The 10,939-nt window shown below is 40.8% G+C and overlaps 1 long non-coding RNA gene across 1 annotated transcript in view; it reads left to right on the forward strand.

Annotated features, from left to right (window-relative positions):
* The window catches only part of LOC143814328 (uncharacterized), a 257,456-nt gene extending 248,005 nt beyond the window's left edge, over positions 1-9,451 (forward strand). Inside the window, exon 3 of the long non-coding RNA XR_013223629.1 lies at positions 9,237-9,451. This is a non-coding gene — a long non-coding RNA (uncharacterized LOC143814328). The remainder of the gene's footprint in view (positions 1-9,236) is intronic.
* Positions 9,452-10,939: the final 1,488 nt, after the last annotated feature.

A 10,939-nucleotide genomic window follows, 5' to 3' on the forward strand; every position in this document is an offset into this window, starting at 1 on the left:
TAGATTAATCTAGTAGGTAATGGGGTAACCAGAAGTTAGAAAAGACAAAAGGGCTACCCTGGATCGAAAATCTCGAGCTACAGAGGAAAAGGGCACATATGACATTCTAATGCCTCCTATTATTGTACCTAAAGCACCTTACATTTGGAGGTATTTGCATGAAATCTCACTGAATGGCTGCCTGTTTTGTCTATTAAGACTAGTGGATGAAGATTGCCTGACTGTCAGATTTACAGTAAGGGCCTATTCACACATTACTATTTTGCATCAGTGTATGCCAAAACCAGGAGTGAAACTTACCGAGAAAAAATATTATTGAAAGATTGACACCTGTTCTGTGTTTTGTAGACACTCCTGGTTTTGGCATACAAATACTGATGAAATACTGATTAACCCCTTCACGACATGCGCCGTACTATTACTGCGCATGTCGTGTCTCCCCCTTTGATGTGGGCTCCGCGGTGAGCCCACATCAAAGTCGCGACATGTCAGCTGTTTTGTATAGCTGACATGTGCGTGCAATAGCGGCGGGTGAAATCACGATTCACCTGCTGCTATTAACCTGTTAAATGCCGCTGTCAAACGCAGACAGCGGCATTTAACCCCTTCACCCCGAAGCCTGTTTTCACCTAAGTGACAGGGCCAATTTTTACAATTCTGACCACTGTCACTTTATGAGGTCATAACTCTGAAACGCTTCAACGGATCCTGGTGATTCTGACACTGTTTTCTCGTGACATATTGTACTTCATGATAGTGGTAAAACTTCTTCGATATGACTTGCATTTATTTGTGAAAAAAACAAAAATTTGTCGAAAATTATGAAAATTTAGGAATTTTCAAACTTTTAGTTTTTATGCCCTTAAATTAGAGAGTTATATCACATAATATAGTTAATAAGCAACATTTCCCACATGTCTGCTTTACATCAGCACAATTTTGGAAACATAATTTTTTTTTGTTAGGGAGTTATAAGGGTTAAAAGTTGACCAGCGATTTCTCATTTTTGCAACAAAATTTGCAAAACCATTTTTTTAACGGACCACCTCACACTTGAAGTGACTTTGAGGGGTCTATATGACAGAAAATGCCCAAAAGTGACACCATTCTAAAAACTGCACCCCTCAAGGTACTCAAAACCACATTAAAAAAGTTTATTAACCCTTCAGGTGCTTCACAGGAATTTTTGGAATGTTTAAAAAAAATTGAACATTTAACTTTTTTTCACAAAATTTTTAATTCAGATCCAATTTGTTTTATTTTACCAAGGGTAACAGGAGAAATTGGACCACAAAAGTCGTTGTACAATTTCTCCTGAGTACAACGATACCTCACATGTTGGGGTAAACCAATGTTTGGGCACATGGCAGAGCTCGGAAGGGAAGGAGCACCATTTGACTTTTCAATGCAAGATTTGCTGGAATTGAGATCGGAACCCATGTCGCGATTGGAGAGCCCCTGACGTGCCTAAATAGTGGAAACCCCCCACAAGTGACCCCATTTTGGAAATAAGACCCCCTAAGGAACTTATCTAGATGTGTGGTGAGCACTTTTAACCCCCAATTGTTTCACTAAAGTTTAGAATGTAGCGCTGTGAAAATTAAAAAATAATTTTTTCTTTCCACAAAATTATGTTTTAGCCTGCAATTTTTTTTCTCCCAAGGGTAACAGGTTGTGAGAACTTTGAACCAACAAGTGTTTCACTACAGTTTATAACGCAGAGCCGTGAAAATAAAAAAAATTTTTTTTCCACGAAAATGATATTTTAGCCCCCACGTTTTTATTTTCCCAAGGGTATCGGGAGAAATTGGACCACAAAAGTTGTTATCCAATTTGTCCTGAGTACGCTGATACCCCATATATGGGGGGGAACCACTGTTTGGGCGCACGGCAGAGCTCGGAAGGGAAGGAGCGCCGTTTGAAATGCAGACTTAGATGGATTGGTCTGCAGGCGTCATGTTGCATTTGCTGAGCCCCTGATGTACCTAAACAGTAGAAACCCCCCACAAGTGACCCTATATTGGAAACTAGACCCCCCAAGGAACTTATCTAGATGTGTTGTGAGAACTTTGAACCAACAAGTGTTTCACTACAGTTTATAACGCAGAGCCGTGAAAATAAAAAATATTTTTTTTTTCACGAAAATGATATTTTAGCCCCCATGTTTTTATTTTCCCAAGGATATCAGGAGAAATTGGACCACAAAAGTTGTTGTCCAATTTGTGCTGAGTACGCTGATACCCCATATATGGGGGGGAACCACTGTTTGGGCACACGGCAGAGCTCGGAAGGGAAGGAGCGCCTTTTGAAATGCAGACTTAGATGGATTGGTCTGCAGGCTTCATGTTGCATTTGCAGAGCCCCTGATGTACCTAAACAGTAGAAACCCCCCACAAGTGACCCCATATTGGAAACTAGACCCCCCAAGGAACTTATCTAGATGTGTTGTGAGAACTTTGAACCAACAAGTGTTTCACTACAGTTTATAACGCAGAGCCGTGAAAATAAAAAATATTTTTTTTTCCACGAAAATGATATTTTAGCCCCCACGTTTTTATTTTCCCAAGGGTAACTGGACAAATTGGACCCCAAAAGTTGTTGTGCAACTTGTCCTGAGAACGCTGATACCCCATATGTTGGGGGGAACCACTGTTTGGGCGCACAGGAGAACTCGGAAGGGAAGGAGCACTGTTTTAGTTTTTCAAAGCAGAATTGGCTGGAATTGAGATCGGACGCCATGTCGCGTTTGGAGAGCCCCCGATGTGCCTAAACAATGGAAACTCCCCAATTCTAACTGAAATCCTAACCCCAACCTTAACCCTAGCCCTAACCCTAGCCCTAACCCCAACTCTAGCCCTAACCCTAGCCCTAACCCCAACCCTAATGGGAAAATGGAAATACATACATTTTTTTTTAATTTTATTATTTTTCCCTAACTAAGGGGGTGATGAAGAGGGGTTTGATTTACTTTTATAGCGTTTTTTGGCGGATTTTTATGGTTGGCAGCCATCACACACTAAAAGACGCTTTTTATTGCAAAAAATAGTTTTTGCATCACCACATTTTGAGAGCTATAATTTATCCATATTTTGGCCCACAGAGTCATGTGAGATCTTGTTTTTTGCGGGACGAGTTGACATTTTTATTGGTACCATTTTCGGGCACATGACATTTTTTGATCGCTTTTTATTCCGATTTTTGGGAGGCAGAATGAACAAAAACCAGCAATTCCTGAAATTCTTTTAGGGGGGGGGCGTTTATACCATTCCACGTGTGGTAAAATTGATAAAGCAGCTTTATTCTTCAGGTCAGTACGATTACAGCGATATCTCATTTATGTAATTTTTTTATGTTTTGGCGCTTTTACACAATAAAAACTATTTTATATAAAAAAATAATTGTTTTTGCATCGCTTTATTCTGAGAGCTATAACTTTTTAATTTTTTAGCTGATGATGCTGTGTGGCATCATTTTTTTTGTGGGACAAGATGACGTTTTCAGCGGTACCATGGTTATTTATATCCGTCTTTTTGATCACGTGTTATTCCACTTTTTGTTCGCCGATCTCATCGCGTTGCTCCGGTGGGAGAGCGCAGGGAGCCCCTGTCCCTGCGCGATCCCCGTCTATGCCGCTGTCACTACTGACAGCGGCATCAGAGGGGTTAAATGCCCGCGATCAGCGCTAGCGCCGATTGTGGGCATTGCTGCGGGGTGTCAGCTGTCAAATACAGCTGACACCCGCACCCAATCACCGCGGCGCTCAGCCGACTCTTTATGATGCAAATAGCTACTACTATCTACGAACAAAAAAAATGTAACGTTATGACAAATGAACCCAGTTTTGCTAGCTCGGCATATTTCTGAGCTGACGATAATGTCTGCCCTTTTCAGTTTATTTCAAAGGGAAATGATGTTATTATCTGCTACTAACAAGGTTACTTAAATTAGATTAATCTAGTAGGTAATGGGGTAACCAGAAGTTAGAAAAGACAAAAGGGCTACCCTGGATCGAAAATCTCGAGCTACAGAGGAAAAGGGCACATATGACATTCTAATGCCTCCTATTATTGTACCTAAAGCACCTTACATTTGGAGGTATTTGCATGAAATCTCACTGAATGGCTGCCTGTTTTGTCTATTAAGACTAGTGGATGAAGATTGCCTGACTGTCAGATTTACAGTAAGGGCCTATTCACACATTACTATTTTGCATCAGTGTATGCCAAAACCAGGAGTGAAACTTACCGAGAAAAAATATTATTGAAAGATTGACACCTGTTCTGTGTTTTGTAGACACTCCTGGTTTTGGCATACAAATACTGATGAAATACTGATTAACCCCTTCACGACATGCGCCGTACTATTACTGCGCATGTCGTGTCTCCCCCTTTGATGTGGGCTCCGCGGTGAGCCCACATCAAAGTCGCGACATGTCAGCTGTTTTGTATAGCTGACATGTGCGTGCAATAGCGGCGGGTGAAATCGCGATTCACCTGCTGCTATTAACCAGTTAAATGCCGCTGTCAAACGCAGACAGCGGCATTTAACCCCTTCACCCTGAAGCCTGTTTTCACCTAAGTGACAGGGCCAATTTTTACAATTCTGACCACTGTCACTTTATGAGGTCATAACTCTGAAACGCTTCAACGGATCCTGGTGATTCTGACACTGTTTTCTCGTGACATATTGTACTTCATGATAGTGGTAAAACTTCTTCGATATGACTTGCATTTATTTGTGAAAAAAACAAAAATTTGTCGAAAATTATGAAAATTTAGGAATTTTCAAACTTTTAGTTTTTATGCCCTTAAATTAGAGAGTTATATCACATAATATAGTTAATAAACAACATTTCCCACATGTCTGCTTTACATCAGCACAATTTTGGAAACATAATTTTTTTTTGTTAGGGAGTTATAAGGGTTAAAAGTTGACCAGCGATTTCTCATTTTTGCAACAAAATTTGCAAAACCATTTTTTTAACGGACCACCTCACACTTGAAGTGACTTTGAGGGGTCTATATGACAGAAAATGCCCAAAAGTGACACCATTCTAAAAACTGCACCCCTCAAGGTACTCAAAACCACATTAAAAAAGTTTATTAACCCTTCAGGTGCTTCACAGGAATTTTTGGAATGTTTAAAAAAAATTGAACATTTAACTTTTTTCACAAAATTTCTACTTCAGATCCAATTTGTTTTATTTTACCAAGGGTAACAGGAGAAATTGGACCACAAAAGTCGTTGTACAATTTCTCCTGAGTACACCGATACCTCATATGTTGGGGTAAACCAATGTTTGGGCACATGGCAGAGCTCGGAAGGGAAGGAGCGCCATTTGACTTTTCAATGCAAGATTTGCTGGAATTGAGATCGGAACCCATGTCGCGATTGGAGAGCCCCTGACGTGCCTAAATAGTGGAAACCCCCCACAAGTGACCCCATTTTGGAAATAAGACCCCCTAAGGAACTTATCTAGATGTGTGGTGAGCACTTTTAACCCCCAATTGTTTCACTAAAGTTTAGAATGTAGCGCTGTGAAAATTAAAAAATAATTTTTTCTTTCCACAAAATGATGTTTTAGCCTGCAATTTTTTTTCTCCCAAGGGTAACAGGTTGTGAGAACTTTGAACCAACAAGTGTTTCACTACAGTTTATAACGCAGAGCCGTGAAAATAAAAAATATATTTTTTTCCACGAAAATGATATTTTAGCCCCCACGTTTTTATTTTCCCAAGGGTATCGGGAGAAATTGGACCACAAAAGTTGTTGTCCAATTTGTCCTGAGTACGCTGATACCCCATATATGGGGGGGAACCACTGTTTGGGCGCACGGCAGAGCTCGGAAGGGAAGGAGCGCCGTTTGAAATGCAGACTTAGATGGATTGGTCTGCAGGCGTCATGTTGCATTTGCTGAGCCCCTGATGTACCTAAACAGTAGAAACCCCCCACAAGTGACCCCATATTGGAAACTAGACCCCCCAAGGAACTTATCTAGATGTGTTGTGAGAACTTTGAACCAACAAGTGTTTCACTACAGTTTATAACGCAGAGCCGTGAAAATAAAAAATATTTTTTTTTCCACTAAAATGATATTTTAGCCCCCACGTTTTTATTTTCCCAAGGGTAACTGGACAAATTGGACCCCAAAAGTTGTTGTGCAACTTGTCCTGAGAACGCTGATACCCCATATGTTGGGGGGAACCACTGTTTGGGCGCACAGGAGAACTCGGAAGGGAAGGAGCACTGTTTTAGTTTTTCAAAGCAGAATTGGCTGGAATTGAGATCGGACGCCATGTCGCGTTTGGAGAGCCCCTGATGTGCCTAAACAGTGGAAACTCCCCAATTCTAACTGAAATCCTAACCCCAACCTTAACCCTAGCCCTAACCCTAGCCCTAACCCCAACCCTAACCCTAACCCTAGCCCTAACTCTAGCCCTAACCCTAGCCCTAACCCCAACCCTAATGGGAAAATGGAAATACATACATTTTTTTAAATTTTATTATTTTTCCCTAACTAAGGGGGTGATGAAGGGGGGTTTGATTTACTTTTATAGCGTTTTTTGGCGGATTTTTATGGTTGGCAGCCTTTACACACTAAAAGACGTTTTTTATTGCAAAAAATAGTTTTTGCATCACCACATTTTGAGAGCTATAATTTATCCATATTTTGGCCCACAGAGTCATGTGAGATCTTGTTTTTTGCGGGACGAGTTGACATTTTTATTGGTACCATTTTCGGGCACATGACATTTTTTGATCGCTTTTTATTCCGATTTTTGGGAGGCAGAATTAACAAAAACCAGCAATTCCTGAAATTCTTTTAGGGGGGGGCGTTTATACCATTCCACGTGTGGTAAAATTGATAAAGCAGCTTTATTCTTCAGGTCAGTTCGATTACAGCGATATCTCATTTATGTAATTTTTTTATGTTTTGGTGCTTTTACACAATAAAAACTATTTTATATAAAAAAATAATTGTTTTTGCATCGCTTTATTCTGAGAGCTATAACTTTTTAATTTTTTAGCTGATGATGCTGTGTGGCATCATTTTTTTGCGGGACAAGATGACGTTTTCAGCGGTACCATGGTTATTTATATCCGTCTTTTTGATCACGTGTTATTCCACTTTTTGTTCGCCGATCTCATCGCGTTGCTCCGGTGGGAGAGCGCAGGGAGCCCCTGTCCCTGCGCGATCCCCGTCTATGCCGCTGTCACTACTGACAGCGGCATCAGAGGGGTTAAATGCCCGCGATCGGCGCTAGCGCCGATTGTGGGCATTGCTGCGGGGTGTCAGCTGTCAAATACAGCTGACACCCGCACCCAATCACCGCGGCGCTCAGCGCGAGACCGCGGTGATCGATGCGCTGTACTAGTACTGCGGCTGGCACAAATGCAGTACCGGCAGCGCCGTACTAGTACGGCGCATGTCGCGAAGGGGTTAACCGGCGCTTCCGGCCGGGCGGCCGGAAATGACCTCATCGCCGACCCCCGTCACATGATCGGGGGTCGGCGATGCATCAGGATGGTAACCATAGAGGTCCTTGAGACCTCTATGGTTACTAATGCCGGCCTGCTGTGAGCGCCCCCCTGTGGTCGGCACTCACAGCACACCTGCATTTCTGCTACATAGCAGAGAACATCAGATCGCTGCTATGCAGCAGAGCCGATCGAGTGGTGCCAGCAGGCTATTGAAGCATGGCAAAAGTAAAAAAAAAATGTTTTTAAAAATATGAAAAAAATTTAAAAAATATGAAAGTTTAAATCACCCCCCTTTCGCCCCATCCAAAATAAAACAATAAAAAAAATCAAATCTACACATATTTGGTATCGCCGCGTTCAGAGTCGCCCGATCTATCAATAAAAAAAAGCATTAACCTGATCGCTAAACAGCGTAGCGAGAAAAAAATTCGAAACGCCAGAATTACGTTTTTTTGGTCGCCGTGACATTGCATTAAAATGCAATAACGGGCGATCAAAAGAACGTATCTGCACAAATGTGGTATCATTAAAAACGTCAGCTCAGCACTCAAAAAATAAGCCCTCACTTGACCCCAGATCACGAAAAATGGAGACGCTACGGGTATTAGAAAATGGCGCTTTTTTTTTTTTTTTTTTTTTCAGCAAAGTTTGGAATTTTTTTTCACCACTTAGATAAAAAATAACCTAGACATCTTTGGTGTCTATGAACTCGTAATGACCTGGAGAATCATAATATCAGGTCAGTTTTAGCATTTAGTGAACCTAGCAAAAAAGCCAAACAAAAAACAAGTGTGGGATTGCACTTTTTTTGCAATTTTACCACACTTGGAATTTTTTTTCCCATTTTCTAGTACAAGACATGGTAAAACCAATGATGACTTTCAAAAGTACAACTCATCCCGCAAAAAACAAGCCCTCACATGGCCATATTGACGGAAAAATAAAAAAGTTATGGCTCTGGGAAGGAGGGGAGCGAAAAACGAAAACACAAAAAGGAAAAAGGGCCGCGGCATGAAAACACTGATGTGTGAATAGAGCCTTATAAGTTAAACTTGTTGAGATTTCCCCCAGATCCCGTCAGTAAATTACAGACTGTTGTAGAACTTTATACACTGAGCGTTCTATCACGGGTGCTAGACTACACTATTGTGTCCCACAAAAAAGATGTACACCGCTGGGAAAGCAGGTTAATCAGAGTCCACAGTTTCATCTTTTGGACTCTGCCCTCAATAAAGTGAATGGATGGGCTGACTACTGTTTTCAGGTATCATGAAATAACCATTGACAGAATCCTTGGTGTAAAGCTTTATGAGCCACCAAGAAGTCAGGGTGGGCTTCTATAAGTAAAAATTTTATGTGCTCTTTTACAAAGTCAGAGGTGTTCATATAAGGCTATAGATGCTATTTGTTTTTCTATACAATATGGACTTGTTGTACAGCAGTGTACATTGGCCGGTTTACACGTGTGTAAGACGCAGACTGTGCTCAGATCAGAATATTAAGCCACACCGCTGAGTCTCCTGACTTGAACAAACTGCTTCATATATTCATTTAGAAAAAAGAATTTAGAAAATACATGGTGCCTACAGTGAATCATGGTAATGTCCGTTTCCTTATGTGTGGCTGCATGAGAGCTGCTGGTGTTGGGGAGCTACATGTCATTGATAGTATCAGGAATTCACTGGTGTATCCTTGGTAGACGTCTACTTTTCCATCGTGACAATGATTCAAAACATACATTTTTTGCATTTCAGAAGAACAGGTTGAAAGTGTTTCAGTGGCCCAGTGTCTCCTGTTCTAAACCTAACCAAACATCTATGGGAAATTTTGAAGAGTCAAGTTGAGCAGCATTCTTCAACCAGCATCCAGGATCTAACTGAGGACGATCTTGAAGAAGCTGCCCCAAAGCAAGAGAATCTCATTAACTCAAAACTGAAAATAAAGATTACACAACAACCACAAGATGGATTTCAACACCCAGGTATCATTGTAATCAGTATAACGGCGCCGAACTGACACTGTCTGTAGGTTACTGTGCACAATCCTGCTGACAGGTTCCTTTTATGTGAGATATTGATTAAAATTTTACTCTTCAAAATGGGGTGTACTCATTTATGCTGAACACTATATATAGATACAGTGTATATATCTATATATGTAAATCATATGTACAGAGCACATAAAGAACACATTCAGATAAGTAGTCTGTAGAGATGAGCAAATAAGTTTGATACAAAATCAAATTTGTTTTAAATTTTATGAACTTTCCAGGTCCTTTGAAATTCAAACAACAAATTCAATTAATTTGTTGCTGAATTTGCATGAATCACCCAAAGAATGCCTGTTAACTTTTTACACATTGCAAAAGAAGATTGCATCAGCCACATAAGGTTCACATAAACTCAGATACAGGTGCTTCTCACAAAATTAGAATATCATCAAAAAGATAATTTATTTCAGTTCTTGAATACAAAAAGTAAAAAAAACCTCATATATTAAATAGAGTCATTACAAACATAGTGATCTATTTCAAGTGTATATTTCTGCTAATGTTGATGTTTATGGATTTAGCCAATGAAAACCCAAAAGTCATTATCTCTGTAAATTAGAATGCTTAACATAAACACCTGCACAGGCTTCCTAAGCGTTTAAAAAGGTCCCTTAGTCTGTTTCAGAAGGCTCCACAATCATGGGGAAGACTGCTGACTTGACTGATGCCCAGAAGGCAGTCATTGACACACTCCACAAGGAGGGTAAGCCACAAAAGGCCATTGCTAAAGAAGCTGGCTGTTTACAGAGTACTGTATCCAAGCATATAAAAGGAAAGTTGAGTGGAAGGAGAAAGTGTGGTAGAAAAAGGTGCACAAGCCACCGAGATAACCGCAGCCTTGAAAATTTGAGGGAGATTCACAAGGAGTGGACTGCTGATGGAGTCATTGCTTCAAGAGCCACCACACACAGATGTATCCAGGACATGGGCTACAAGTGTCGCATTCCTTGTGTCAAGCCATTCATGACCAATAGACAACGCCAAAAGCTTCTTACCTTGGCCAAGGAGAAAAAGAACTGGACTCTGGCTCAGTGGTCCAAGGTGTTGTTTTTAGATGAAAGTAAATGTTGCATTTCATTTGGAAATCAGGGTCCCAGAGTCTGGAAGAAGAATAGAGAGGCACACAATCCAAGCTGCTTGAGGTCTAGCGTGACATTTCCACAATCAGTGATGGTTTGGGAATCCATGTCATCTGCTGGTGTTGGTCCACTGTGTTTTATCAAGACAAAAGTCAGAGCAGCTGTCTACTGAGAAATTTTAGAGCACTTCATCCTTCCCTCTGCCGACAAGCTTCTTGGAGATGGAAATGTCATTCTCCAGCAGGAATTAGCAACTGTCGACACTGCCAAAAGTACCAATACCTGGTTTAAAAACAACAGTATCACTGTACTTGATTGGCCAGCAAAC

Source organism: Ranitomeya variabilis, chromosome 1 (genome assembly GCF_051348905.1).
Source record: "Ranitomeya variabilis isolate aRanVar5 chromosome 1, aRanVar5.hap1, whole genome shotgun sequence".
Taxonomy (NCBI): Eukaryota; Metazoa; Chordata; class Amphibia; order Anura; family Dendrobatidae; genus Ranitomeya; species Ranitomeya variabilis.